The sequence below is a fragment of the Neolamprologus brichardi genome, chromosome 16 (assembly GCF_056152115.1).
Source record: "Neolamprologus brichardi isolate AB-2024 chromosome 16, ASM5615211v1, whole genome shotgun sequence".
In the NCBI taxonomy this organism is placed as follows: domain Eukaryota; kingdom Metazoa; phylum Chordata; class Actinopteri; order Cichliformes; family Cichlidae; genus Neolamprologus; species Neolamprologus brichardi.
The window spans coordinates 30,019,615-30,034,822 of record NC_142119.1 but is presented as its reverse complement, the minus strand read 5'-3'; positions in this window follow the sequence as shown (position 1 = coordinate 30,034,822).

Below are 15,208 nucleotides of genomic sequence, written 5' to 3'. Positions count from 1 at the left end.
TTCTTATACAGCACCTTTCTACTCTCCCAGAGCTCTTTATACCCACACTTATTCATACAAGTGCTTTCTATCTAACATTCAAACTCCATCAGAGAGCAACTTGGGGTTAGTATCTTGCCCACAGATATTTGGCATGCAACCCGGGAGCAAACCAGATTAGATGACCTGCTCTAACTTCTGAGCTACAGACACCTGGAAACGGCTCCAAATATTTGAAGGAATAGGTGTGGTCTGAGGGTTATTTAGTTCTTTTGCACATGTAGGTGAAACATTTAGACTCTGGATGTTGAGGTCTGTGAGGCTGACACAAGAGGAAAGCGAAGTGTAGAGCTGAGCAGGATGATGGAGGGTTTTTCGGAGAGTTTGTTTATAAGTACCAGTCTCTGATGGAAGTGAGAAGACTTCATACGCACACACACACACACACACACACACACTGAAGACAATAAAAGGCGTTTAAAATTAATATACACCATGAGCTTAGTCTATAATTCAGCAGCCTCTAAGTGAGGAAATCACACATTACAGTCATTTGATTTATTGATAATATGAGAAATATTGACAAGTGTTTTACTTATGAGTCATGAAATACAAAATATCTGTCAGTTTTAACACACATGAAGAAACTGCAGAGATGCAAAGCAGTCCTTTTTTTCCTGGGTCTAAGTGTCATTAAGATTGACTGAGAGGCCAGCAGGCATTTTAACAATTATAAGGACTATGTGAAGAATATCTGAGTGAAGTCTGTAACCTCCCACACTTTTCTTAACATAGGAGCAGACTGAGAGAATAGCCCTGTAAAAAGGTTTACCAGTGGTACAGAGCAGAAAGCTGACCAGGACTATTCATAAGGATTGTAATACATCTAAGGGCCCCATTATAAACAGTATATCCAGTACATGTAAGCACTGGAAAAAGACAGATTTCAGGACATATTTAGGTTTTTCCTTTCTTTTTTTAGCCTAGTTGTAGTTCAATTCTGGGGACAAACATTTATAAAATGTTGTGAGAGTGAAGTCTACACAGATTATAACTGTTTTACACATGCAGAGATATAAGAGGAAACCACACAAAGCAGGTATTTGCATAAAAAAAAACCCCAATAGGAAACAGTGATGTGGTTTCCACAACCAGTAAAAAAAACAACACAATAGATTCATTCAGCCTCTTTAGGATCATAAAGAGCAGATCAACATAATCCACTAAATGTAAGGGATCCAGAACTATAGACGGTATAAAAGATGGTCGTTTTAATGGCCACAAGGGGGCACCCTTGTTGTTAGAAAGTGAGTTCTGGTCCAATAGGAGTCAATGGGAAAAGCTATTTTCAGCTCTTTTTCTCATGGACCTCAGCAAACACTTTCCTGTTGAATTTATTGTCTCAAGCACTATTTTACAGGAGAATACAGGAGATTTTGCCAGTTTGACAAGTCTGCTCTTCACTCTCCACAAATAATTGCAATCACAAAATTAATAAACTTGAGGTTTTCACTTACCAGTGGGTCACATCACATTAGCTGTGTCCATCTTTTAGGCCGCCTGTGGCGTGTACACAAGCTTTAACCATGCCTAAACACTAACACATTGTGACCATTTCATATTCAGGCCCAGGAGAGGTCGTGAGGGATCAGATGTTGACTCTCTGACACTCAATTCAACCTGATGTCGCAGCTACCTGTGGAGTGTGATCTTAGGTTAACACCTGTGTGTTGGAGCGGGCTCAGGTGTCCGTTTCATTAATGATGGATGATTGTTTCTTCCTGACATCACCTGGATTTCTAACAAAAAAAAAGAAAGTATTTGTGCCTCATTCTCGTCTGCTCTGCAGTGGCTTCAAGTTTTACATCAGGAGTTTGTCATTAGTTTGGTTTCTTTAAAAAGAAACAAAACACATAAAGAAGGGAAACACAGAGTTAGACGCCAACTCTGTAACATCTTATAGTTGTCTGAAAAGAAAAACTAATTATACCAGTTAAAACATTTTATTCAGGCAGCTGACTGCGAGTCACCCTGGGCTGCTCTCTCTTGTAAAGTACGTGCTCATGATTAAAAACATGTGATTTTGTCTTCATGCAGCCAGTTGTCTTATTAAACTGTCAGCCACCCTCTTTTAACTGTTTAGTTTTGACTGTTTTTAATGTTTGATCGTCCAGCTGAAACGTGCTGGCTGGTCCATTGATGAAAGTTCAATGATTTACTTTCTCAGTAAAGCAGTCGGATAACAGCTGATGAACAGCGACATAACAAATATTCCTTCCTCCCAGCCTCGCTGACCTGTAACCAGGGGTCAGAAAAACAGGAACCGCAGAGTGTTTTAAAAATATCGGACACTGCTGGCTTTTGTTTTGGAAAGAGCTAAATGGACCTTGAAAAGAAGGTCTTTAAGGTCAGGTATATAAAGGTATATACCTGACCTTTAAGAGCTGTTCTGCAGATCTCTCACACACACATATGTATATGTACACAAGATGCCTGGATGTTTAGAGGTTTCATCTGCATAAGCCAAGAGGATGCATACATTAAAGTCAAAATTACAGGAAAGGTAACTACTCCCTGTGTGGCGCTGATTCCTACCATCCATCCATATTCATCCATTAACCCTTAGCGAACAATTTTATTTCCTAAAATAAAATAATTTCCAGTGTTAAATATAGAACTTCAATTATTTTATTTTAAAATAAAATGTAATTATATTGAGTTGCAAATACTTACAGGTAGGTGGACTAAGGATAGAATAAATGAGTAATAATCGGGTTTTCGCAAGAACAAAAAATAAATACACTGTCAGGAAATTTAAATAATGTGTAAGTAACTTTAGGTAGTGCGGGAGTAATTTAAAGTATTGCATAACTTCGGGTATTTTATAGGAACGGAGACAGTCCTTTCCTGAAAGGACTGTTAGCAGACTATTAGGGTGGCATAACGCCCTGACATCATTTAGTGAGATCTGTGCTCACAGACACAGCATCATGCAGCGTGACTGGCATTATCCAGAGAACAAGGGAACCGGCAGATCCACCAGTGAGCTCCATTCTCTGTACGTGTGACACATGAGGAAGAGAACTTTACGCCTCCTGCAGCCTCCATCAGCACGACTGGACAGCTGACTGGCAGAACATCCGGAACGGTATACATCAGTGCATCCGATGCTGCCAAATAGCCCGATAGACCTTAAAGTCATTGATCTAGGTGTGGGAGGAGATCCATAGGACACCATCTACCGTCTCATCTAAAGCATCCCCAGTTGTCAGGAGGCACGTGGGGGCCAAAAATACGATTGATCCACATGTAACACCCGGATCAGGGTTTTTTTGAGTAGTTATTGTTTATCTTCAAAATAAATTCAAAAAGCAGCACACTAACACGATCGCTGAGACCGAATGTCATCACAAATAAAGAATATTTACAAATGCCTGCAGGTCATAATGAACAGGATCAAGCATCACCCACAGCTTTTACATGAAGTTTGTTTACATTAATAGATATGCAGTAATCGTGTGCTTGAAATCTAGCATTTGTCTGCATGAGAGAGGGAGACAGAGAACGTTATTCTTTTTATCTTGACCCAGATGATGTAAAATGAGACACTTTTTTTTGGATCAGCTGATTCAGATCAGTTCTGGTCTCATTCATAATTGTTCCTCCTGTAAGTGCTGACGTGCAGCCCATCTGCAGGGCGAGCGGTGAGCCGAGGCCCCGACAAAGCTGCAGGTCAGACGGTTCAGATTGGCAGAGCTTCTACACACAACACACACACACACACACACACACACAGACTTTGATTGTGTGCCTGCATCTCAGCTGTGTTTGTGTCTGCAAAGGATGAAAGAAAGTGAGGATAGAGAGCAAGCCAAGAGCTAGGAAAGACCCTGGTCAGGTTAACCCTCTTAACCCTCAGGGCATCAACACAGTCACATTAGGTGTTTATGTGACCTCTGACTTAAGACCTCCTCATTACTGTTATGTAGTTAAAAAACTGGTAAATGAGAAATGTCATGCAAATGCACTAAGTCCCCTTTTAATGTTGAAAATCAAAACTTCAAATAAGTTCAAATAAGTACAAATAACATCAACATTAAAGAAAAAAAATCCTTTCAGTGATTTCCTGAAGCCTCTGTTGCTTATTTGTGTCTCCGCTCTGATGATGGTGCAACTTTATCACATAAACAACCTTCTAACAGACTGAAAAATGTTGATTGCATTTAGTTTTTTACAGCCAGTAGAGGAAAAGTCTGGCACGCACATCCACACAGCTGCTCCTCCAGATAATATGCTGCAAAATGTTTCTGAATTCAAATTATACCAGCAAAGACTTCAAAGAAAAAAATAGAGATGCTGAAAGCCATCTGATACACGAGAAGGGATAATTTGTCCCTGTGCTGTTTCTGTCCCTCGTCCTGTCCTACTGATCCAGTAACAGGGAATAAATGAAGGAGCATTGAAGGAGGACACAGGAGGGATTATGGGGCTCTTGACCCAGTTACCTGCTGTGACTAAATACTGGCATAGCCGGCACACTGGCCTGGACTGGCCTTCAGTGCATAAGGACAGCTAGAAGCAGCCTTTATTCACTCACCCATAAACACACATGCGGACAAGCAAAGCTTTTCCTTTAAGCTAAACTTGCACGTATCAAAAATGTACTGAGTAAATCTGTGTTTTTAAAGCATTAATCCTGAATATTTTGTGCACTAAAGCTGCCAGCAAGGTCAGATATGCCCATATACAGTATGTGCAGATTCTTTCTTGAATGCAGCAACTCTCTTTGATTAAAAGCTCATCGTTTTGAAGTAGAATAAGTGGGACTGTGAATGAGGCTTTTAGCTTTAGAGTAAAAGAGTGCTGTTAAGTACCATGTGGTTTACCATACTGACCAGTTTTTCAAATTCTTCAGTATGAGTCTGAACTTTTTGTCAGATTTTTGGTCCTTTCTCCATTCTTAAATATTGCACTGATTTTGTGTATTGTTGGCCAAGAGGAAGTTATGTCAGCAGACCTGCTTTTGATTGTGGTACAAACACATTCCCAGACACACTGCAAATTAGGACACCAAGTCTTATGAGCAGACTGAGAATGCACACACCTGCCAAGGCTGAAAAATCCCTCCACATCCACGTGTGTAGAGCCCGTGATCCAAGAGGAAATAGAGATCCAGGTTAAAGTGTTTGAGAGTTGAGATGTTTCCCTTCCTCTCAGTGGTACATAATGCTTCCAGAAATTGGATCCAGATGTGAATCCGGAGATCATCAAGACGCAGGCTCCCAATTCTGCCTGTTTCATTCTCATGTACATTTCTATTACTAGATAACATGTTAGACACAGAATGTCCAATTCTTCTCCCTGTTGCAACGGTAAATACTTCAAACCTAAAAGTCTAAGGGGGGCCGCTCCCCACCTCTGGCAAAACTTACGCATATCCCTCTGGCAGCTGGGATTGGCTCCAGCCTCCTCAAGCCCGAGTGACCGACCAGACGGATGTTTCTAACCAGGCAGCTCTACACCCCTGCAAAGTTTTAACAGAATTTATTCAAAACTTTGAGCTGTCACGTTTACAAAGAAAATGACACATACACACATTCACACACCCTAGCAATAACATAACCTCCTTGGTGTGGATTACAAAAAGGCCAAAAGGCAAATTTAGTAGTACAACCTTGCTTAGAAGAGTACAGTAAATGTGAAAACCTGAAAAAGTTACTAACCTCTTGTAGGTATAGTTTGTTCCAAGAAAAAACAAATATCTTGTAGCTTAAAAATTTTTGCATGGAAGATAACTGACAATAATGCAAAGCACAAACCAGTTGTTAAACTGCTAAAGGAGAAATACTAACTGCTGAATTTATCCACCATCCCTGTGGTGCTGTGAAGGCACCGTCACCTTTATTTGAAGACACTGGACCTCTATCTCCAAGTGTGAAAACGTTATTAACCTGCAACAAACAAAAAACCCATGTGCACCAGTCAGTTCTGCAGCTGACTAACATGCATGTGTTAATGGATCCGACTCATCCCAGATAATAGGGTTCAACTCATTGTTTGCAGAATGTGTGTTATATGCAAACGTTTAGCTCAAGGTGATGTGGAAAGAGCAGTGATTTAAAAGAAGCCTGCAAAAAAGCAGGAGAAACTCTGAAAAAACCTAAATAGTGGGTCTGAGGAGGACGCCAGAAAATGCACAGCTTTACTAACACAGAAGACATGACCATTTGAAAAAATTAATAAATACTAATTAAAAAAAATTCAAGAAAGCTCAAACTGAAATTGTGATAATAGAGACAGTGTAGCTCAAGTTTAAAATAATAAATAAGATAAAGTTTCTAAGACAGCCAGACCCTCAAAATATTCATAAATCACTCATTTGTGCACTGTGTTTACAAATGAGGCCAAATGTTTCAGAGTCCAAATATTTGGAAATACTTTCTTTAGGTTCACATTACTAAGGCAAGAAATAAATCAGTGATTTTGATTACTGGCCAGTTGCTGTAGTTGTTCCATATTTTCTTGACGTAAGGGTCAGTCACAGCCAACTAAGATAACACAGCTCTGCCAGAGTCAGATTTACTAAACCGACACATGTCAACGAAGTCTCAGCGTTGTAATGATAAACATAAATACAGAACTTGTTTTGGTCACATAGATAGAAGGATTTCTGCTTTGAGGACTCCTCTTGCAACTTTCTCCATCTGGGTGGAAAAACTTTGTTGACTTTGGTTCCAGGCACAGTTTGAACAGCAAACACAGCCCTAAGGAAAAACTTCAAATTCACAGCCCTGCTTCTCACAAAATTATCCCAGCTCTGGTATTGCTGGGCATCCTCAAATGAACTGCTTGGGGTCCTTCCACAGTATTTGGTATCAGTATCTAACCTTCACTGTTTAAAAGTGAATCTTTGGCAGAGTCGCCGGTGCTCAAGGTGCAAAAAAGACCATTTAAAAACTAGCGTTTGTAAAAAAATATAACTGTAATAAATATTATGTGGGAAAAATCTTCAGTTTTAGTCTTTGAATGTGGTCAAAGCTGTCAGCCCAACCAGTCTCAGCAGGCTTTGTTGCTTATTTCTATGACTGTGATGTCTGTTACTGTGTCAGGTGTCTGCTACGAACCCATTAAATCTCAGTAATAACCAACCACAGTGTAAAAAACCCCCACAAAGACTGAGACTGAAGATTGTAATGAAAAATCCACATCCATGCACTCAAGTTATGGGCTTTCGTTGGCTATTAATTTCCAGTTATATTTCCTGGAACCATGTTTTATTCATCGTTCCATTGTTGATTGTTGGAAGTGGTAGCCATTGGTAGCCATCATGGTAGCCCTTATGCGTGCCCTTATAAATGCTGTGTTTCTCAATTTCAGGCAAAAAATTCTATTTCGATCTCATACATCCATAAAAACAGCTTCCCACCAACTTTGTGGTTTCTCTTTGGTGAATTTCTTAGATGGCGTTGGCCTCTTTGTTGCTTTACTGCCACGCAAGCCGTTCACCTTCAAGTTTTTCTTTGAAAGCACACTCCTCAATATTAACCTTGGCATGTCCAAATGTTTCTGTTGCAGTACTCCTTTCATGCGCTGGCAGCTTAAAGAAAGGAGCCACACTGCGAAGGACATTTGTCAGCTGGTCCGTGTGTTAATTAGGTGGTTCCCATGCTATGTATTCATTGCTATTGGAGTCAGCGATCACTCGGGGTGTTGTGTTTCACTCCCCAAGGACTCGTGTACATCCAAGTGTGCACGCGATATTGGACAGTTGTGTTTGTGAGAAGTGTCATCTACATGACAGTCTGCAGCCACAATAGCTCTTTGTCTGCCAAAAGAAACTGAAGCAGCTAAATATCTCACACAAGATAAACTCAGCATGAGCGTTGAAACATTTTTTAGACTCTCGCTCAGCATTTTGAAAAGCGAACGTGTGTTTTTAAATAGCTATTTGTGCTTTTCATTTCAGTTTGTTTAGTTTCTTGTTATTGTGACAATGTCGGAGTGAGATTTAGCACAATAATTCCATTTAACAATCCAGTCAGACATCTGTCTCACACATATTGTTAGTTTTTTAAGTCCACAACATGGTCTCTGTTAATTTTGTTTTGTCTTTTACACTAGTCTATTGTATTGTAAGTTAACTTAAACTTTTGCACACCTAGTTTAATTAAGTTCACTATACCTTTAATGTGGAAAACAGGTAAACTACAGCATGTATTTTTCTTCAAATAAAAGCAGAAAGGTAAAATTGGTATTTATGAAGTGCTTTACTCTTGAGTACCTGATGCACTTTTCCACGGTAAAGTCACATTTGGAAGCATTCACACTGTGCACTTTAAATTGTTTTGATTCATTTTACAGACACTCACACAGAGATGGATACATCAGGGGCAATTTAGTACCTTGCTCAAGGACACCTTGGCGTGCAGACTGGAGGAGCTGCCAACCTTCCCACAGGTGAAAGCTCATTTACACAGAGCACAAAATAAACAGGGCAGTATGGAAAGGTTGATACTGATGCATCATGAATTTTACACCCACTTTTCCAAGTGCATGCATCTACTTGAGACACAGTAATGTCCTTTTGTGTATCTGACAGCCATGCAGCTGCTTATTGTGAACTGTTACAGGAGTCACTAAAATGATTGTTGTACTTCTGTGTGACACTTTCTATTTTTTATTTAGGCATGTTAAAACAGCATTTAATATCACTACAATGACTTTTGTGCAAACCATCAAAGAAAGAAAAAAATTCAGAGCAAGATATATTAAACCTAATCAATGAAATAAACTGTACAGAGCTCTTTGAATTTGGTCAAGTCAAGTGGCTTTATTGTCATTCCAACCATGTACAGTGGTACAGTACATAGTGAAACGAAACAGCGCTCCTCCAAGACCATGATGCTACATATAACAGACGATCAACACAGGACTACATAAAGTGCAATGTGCAAAGATTGCAAACAAAACAAAGACAGTGCAACACCAGGCAGAACAGAACAATACAGACACAAGACAGTGCAGACACAACAGTGCAATAGAAGCCATCAGCCATCTCAAGTGAACTTTTAAGTTTCCATGGCAAGTCCTCGTTCAGTACCTTGGAATTGTTAATCGTACCAACTTAATCTGTTGCTACATTAAACTGTGCCTGTACGCATATTCGTGCAACTTCTGACTTTCTTGTTCCATCTGAATGCATCACTTGCACTGCTCAAATGACAACTACATGTACATTTAAGACTAGCAATTCTGGTCACTCCCACTGAAACTCAACATCTTTAACTCTATCTCCTGTCAGTGCCACCATCTCAAACCATACATCATAGCAGGTCTTATTACATGCTATGAGCTTGTAAACCTTACCTTTCACTCTTCCTGCTTATACCTCTCTCCCTTTCATATATAGATATAGATATCCTCTCTTTCTGAAGCTTACCTCCATCTCTTCAGACTCCCTTCCAGCTACTTCCTATTCTCACTACAAATCACAATGTCGTCTGCAAACATCAAAATCCAGAGTATCCTGTCTGGCCTCATCTGTCATTCTAATCATCAATGCTGCAAATAAGAAGGGCCTTCATAACACCATTCCTCAAAGTATTCTTTCTGCCTTCTCAGCACACTCTTCATTTGTTAGCGGAGGTTGAAAGTAAGAAGTACAAATACTTCGTTACTGTACGTATGTAGAATTTTCAGATAGCTGTACTTTACTTGAGTACTTTTTTCTGACAACTTTTTACTTTTACTACTTTTATTACCTTCTACCTCGTACATTTTCAAAACGAACTCGTTACTTTTGGTTTAGCGGTGTCATTTATAGCCTTTATACTCAGGAGTTAAAGTGGAGTTCAGGTGTCCGTTAGTTGTATTTGGCTAGCTAGCTCCAAAGAGGAGGAGGAAGCATTAAGAGAATTACGTTTTTTGTTTGTTTTTGTTTAAGTGGCAGGTAATTTCAAATTCAACATCTCTATCAGCTCCACAAACATCAAAAAACACACAAACTGCTTGTGTGCATATTGTTGCACAGTTGCTGCTAGCTAAAGATCCAGCTGCTGTATTTCACAGGGAGAGAAAAGAAAGCTAACTTCACTCAGAGATGGAGAAAGACACGAAAGACAGGACACTAGAGGAAGAAGAGAAGTTATATTTAAAGGTAAGGACTGCTCAGTGACGCTTGATGAACTGCAAATTTAAAGCTTACATGTAATAATTTTAATCACATATTGGATTTGTTTATGTTGGGTTTTAATAAATTATGTATTTTCATTTTGTGAAACGTCTTGCAAAACAAACTAAGCTATTCTAGCTTTGTTATTCAAATGTTGCATGAAAATACTGGTTTGGTTTTTCCAGAATAAACAGGTTAGTTTGCAGTACTGTGGTGAATTCACAGTAAAGTTAGACTCATACACAGTGACTGCGGTGCTGCTGATGGTCAAATTTAGGTTACATCAAGGTAGCAGATATGAATTTGCATTTTAGCTGAGGGTGCTTGGATTTATTCAATTGAACTCCAACTTTATACTGTCTAGTGTAAACAGTATAGTGTCAGTGTAGGAAATGGATCAATGGGGTGTGTTTGAGGTGTGCGTCCTGCTCCTGAAATTCAGATAAATTATCTTGTGCTCTCACGTTTCCCCCCTTTTATCTTCCTTTGTTCTTAGCCAACAGTACCATAGCTTTCATTGGCACCCTATTGGCCAACAGCAGCGTTAACCTAGGCCACACTCTTTACATTACATGTAAGACCAAGACTTTAAAACAGCTAGTTGCAAAAATATGATCATAAACTAAAATTTTGGGGATGTAACATTTCAACGAAAGATTGTCGGCTGAAATGCAAAAGTGAGTCTACTAGGTAGACAGTTGTTTTGTCCACGTTTGTGCAATGAGTGCAGAGATGATGTGTGCCACAGTGTTCCCACTGAGAGCTAACTGCCTGATGAGTCACCCTCTTCTGAGAAATGGAGGCTCCAGTCCCTGGGACACTGTTCTTAGAAATAATTAGATGTAGTGTTTTCCGAACTTCCAGCCCAGTTTACACAGAAGCTGGCATGTTGTGTAAAAAAAAAAAAGAGAGAGAGAGTTTGATTTGCAAATCATTTAAACTCTAAATTTAGCTGAATCTAATATAAATAAAACATTACATGGAATCTGGGACATCTGCAGTGCACATTTTGAACACATTTAAAAGATGTCAAGACATAGGAAGTTTACCGGCGTATTGTATTACCCTCAGGATATATTGCTATAGTTTTTGGGGAAAAAAAGTTATACCATTGTCATATGATTTTAGCTACTCAACAGTTTGAGGCTTTCTTAAGAGTATTTTTGTTGTTGTTGTTTTATAATCCTAGAGCTGTTTTCACTGGGTGACAGGCCACGTTAACAACTTTGCTCAACTTTATATTTCAGTGGGTTAAAAGTGCAGAAGGTGCACATATTTTTCTTTCTTGCTGAGATCAGATGTTTCCTGAAAAAAATGTCTGCATGGTGGCATGGTGCTTCAAAATGTGTTTATATTGTTCAGCATGAAAGGTGCCTTAACAGATGTTATCCTTAGCACATATTGTCACGTAGGCTTCTGGCGACTGGACAGTTTTCAACTTCACCTCAGTTGTTATGAGCTTAGAGTTCTTAGATTTGTGGATGCAGAAACAACACTTTTCATTCACGGAAGACTTCAGAAGTCTTCCTGAACCTCTTGAATTTTTACTAAAGAATTTGTTTTTAATCTAGGTTCAAAAATATAGGATTTAATAATTATTGATTATGGCATTGTGTGCTGAGATTTCTTGAGATTCAAAATATTGTAATGATATTGTGTACTGTTGTAAAAAACTGACACAAAAAGGAGAGGAAAACTAGAAAGAAACTAGAAACAAAAACGTATTTACTAATTAAGCAAAAGAAAATTGTGGATTTACTACATCAGTAAGGTATGTAAATCATAAACTTAAACCCCCCAAAAAAGGGAAGCAAAACCCAAACTAAACCAACCACACTCCTGCCAATTGAGGATAAAAGAGCGTGAATGTTAGCCACAATCTCTTTTTAAAACAGTTAGCTAGGTGTGAGTCAGGGAGTGAGTTGGCTCCAACAGCTCTGCATCTAAATTAAATTAAATCTTTTAGACATTCCTGTATTTTAACTAATTGGCTTCATTGATTGATCAAGTTGTGTGTCATCTGTCTAGCAGTGAAAATGTATGCTGCACCTTCTAATGATGCTGTCAAAGGGAAGCATATTGTATATAATGTAAACAGAACTGGTCCTAGCACAGAGCCCTGTGGCACTCCATAGTTATTTTTAGTGTTTTCAGAGGACTCAAAATGGAGTCTTAGCATAACTTGCCTGATTTTCTGTTGGCCTTGACCCAACTTTTTGAAACACGTTATAAGCAATTACATTAAAATTAAAAAACAAAAGACAATTAAAAAATCATTCTGTCACCTTTCTGCTATTTTAAATTAAATACAATACATAAAGTTAATTACATTTTATACAGAGTCCTAACTTGCTTAAAAAAAAGGTAAGTTTGAAGCCACTTAACTACAAACCTTAAATAAACAGGCAACAAATGCCTGTGATAACCTTCTCATCTCCACCCAGTTTTATTGCCAAAACCAAATCAAAACTTTGGAAACAGAAAAAAGCATTGACTGCCGATGGAGATAAACAAGAAGCTCTCATCTTTAAACTCAAGTAGGAGGGTTAAAGAATATTGTAGAGATGAAATATTGACCCTGGGGGAAAACGTTTTTTAAAAATCGACTGGACCTGAGATTATATACACAATCGCAGGTTCAGTTGATAAATTTCTGCTTAGTAATACTGAGTTCATTTCAGTGAAAACTGACAGCTGAGTATTTCCAGGAAAGCGTAACACATCCGGAAAGCACTCATGAATTAATTAAACACGAGTCGCCTTGTCGAGCTGAGGCCTGAGCCAGGCAAGAGGCAACAGGAGAAGTTTACATTCCTGTGCAGAGTCATCACCTCAACCAACACACAAGAAAGCATACAGTTGCATCACTGGTGGAGGTCCGACACATCCCTATGAGGAATTCATCACTTACCCATTGTAGATACAATGACACACACACACACGGATAGAAAAGCCAAATATTACGTCAGAGGTGCTGCTGTTACGAATGAGGCTGACGGTAAAGGAGCGCCGGCCAGCTGGATTACTCATTACACCATCACTTTTGAGAAGTGATAATTAAACCTTAGCTAACAAAGAACCGGGACAGAAAAGTAGTTTTCATTGCATTTCATTGCACTCTGCATCTGATTATGTAGGTACATACTGCATGGATATGCTGTTGAGTATTATAAGTACTGTTTTAAGCACATAAAGTGAGGCTGCTCTTCAAAGGAAATGTCAGTTATATTAATTAATTTCAAGTGAGGTACGCTACCACGCAGGGTACATTTGACAGAGAAAAGAGAACAGGCCGGTGAGTCAGTTTGGGATCACATGAAGGAGAGATTTCCACCATGTGATTCCATTTCAGTACTCTAACTTCAGACGCATATGTGTTATTTTACCTATGAGGCATGCAAGAGATGCAACATGTCACTGAAATATAAATAATGTCACGAAGAACAGTCAGCAAATATTCCTTTGTTGTTGTTTTGGTTATTTTAAGCCGATCAACCTTTTTGCCCTTCCCTTCTATTTGTGACTGCGATATGTCACATTTGACCATGTTGTGAATTTATTTAACCTTCAAGAGACCAAATGAAGTCAAACTACTTTTCTTTTTTTTACTCTTCACATTTCCATTTTTTTTTTTTTAAAAAAAGAAAGATTTGTCACATTTATTTGAACAATATGGACTTTCTGTTCATTGTGTTACTGAACTGATTTGTTTTGTAGAAGTAAAAGAAAAAATTCAAAATAAAAGTAATTTTGTTTGTATGATTTGTATTTTTCAACTCCTTTTAGCTTAAAAATGATTCAAAACCATATTTAATTATTTTAGAACCATTCAAATATTGTTCATAGATAAAGCACTCTTGAACAACTTAACTGAAAGTTATGATTTGATGCAATTTGCAGCTTAATTAAAGGATTTTACAGAAGCAAGAAATCTCATCTCACAGCATGGCTTATAAATTTTTCATTTACTTAAAACATCAATTTTCTCAGAAGCAGTACACTCGGGCATAAAGTTTGCCTGAAGCAGAAAAGTTTTTACTAAATTTATATCCCCTGCATCTCACTTTTATTTCAGTCTGTGAGATGACAAGCACTCATATCAACAGTTAATTTCATTACATTTGCAAGCTCCCTTGTCATGCCGAGGCGTCACAGTGCAGAATAAATGAAAAGTCTGGGTCTGGTTACATAAAAGGAGCAGACTTTGTGATTTCTATCAAGTGTTGTGACTCACTTAGCGACCAGTTCTAGGTCAAGTTGACCTGTTGCCACTTTATGAGAGATTTTTTTCTCTTTCCTCTCTGCAGCGGTTGTCTGCTCATCTGCAGGAGTGGCCACAGGTGTGTTAGTCAACCAGCTGCAGCCAGTTCCATAATCAAGACCTGTATATATACAGCAGACCTTTCACTTCCACCCTGCTGCTTGGTTGTGTAAGGTTGGGTGAGCAGCTGGTGCTTTATGTGAAATGTTTTTAATAATCCCCCCCCCCCTCCCTGGGGGGGAGAGGAAAACCCGATCCTGTTTTTCTGTAATATGTATAATATGTAGCAGCTCTACTCCTCCTTAATCAACATGTTACTCCCAGGTATTAAGCCAACTAGTTCCCACTTGCCTAGCAGAAATTCCCTAAGCCCTACCTTTCCCCAGAACTCACAAGTGTATGAGAGGTGAACCTGGCAGCCTTAATGTTGGCTTTTTTTTTTTTTTTTTTTTTTTTTTTTTGGTGTAAGCCTGATCCTTGCTCTACTCAAATGACCACTGTTTGGGGTTTTTCAGCCAGAAACTGCCACTTAGACGAGGTGAAGTGGCTAGTGTGGGCGCAACACGTAGCTGACTGGTGCTAAACTGACTATGCTAGATTTCCTCCCAGCAAAACTAAAGCACAGACCCAGCCCACCTTAAATCTAGCTATGTCATGAAAATACTGGCTTTTTAAAAATGCCAGACTTGACTTCTCATTCTCTATAAAAGGAGGCCAAAAGTCTCTTGAACAAGGTAAACACGTTTCTGAAGTCCAGCGTGTGTGGGGGGGGGGGGTGTTGTTGGTGTGTGGGGTTT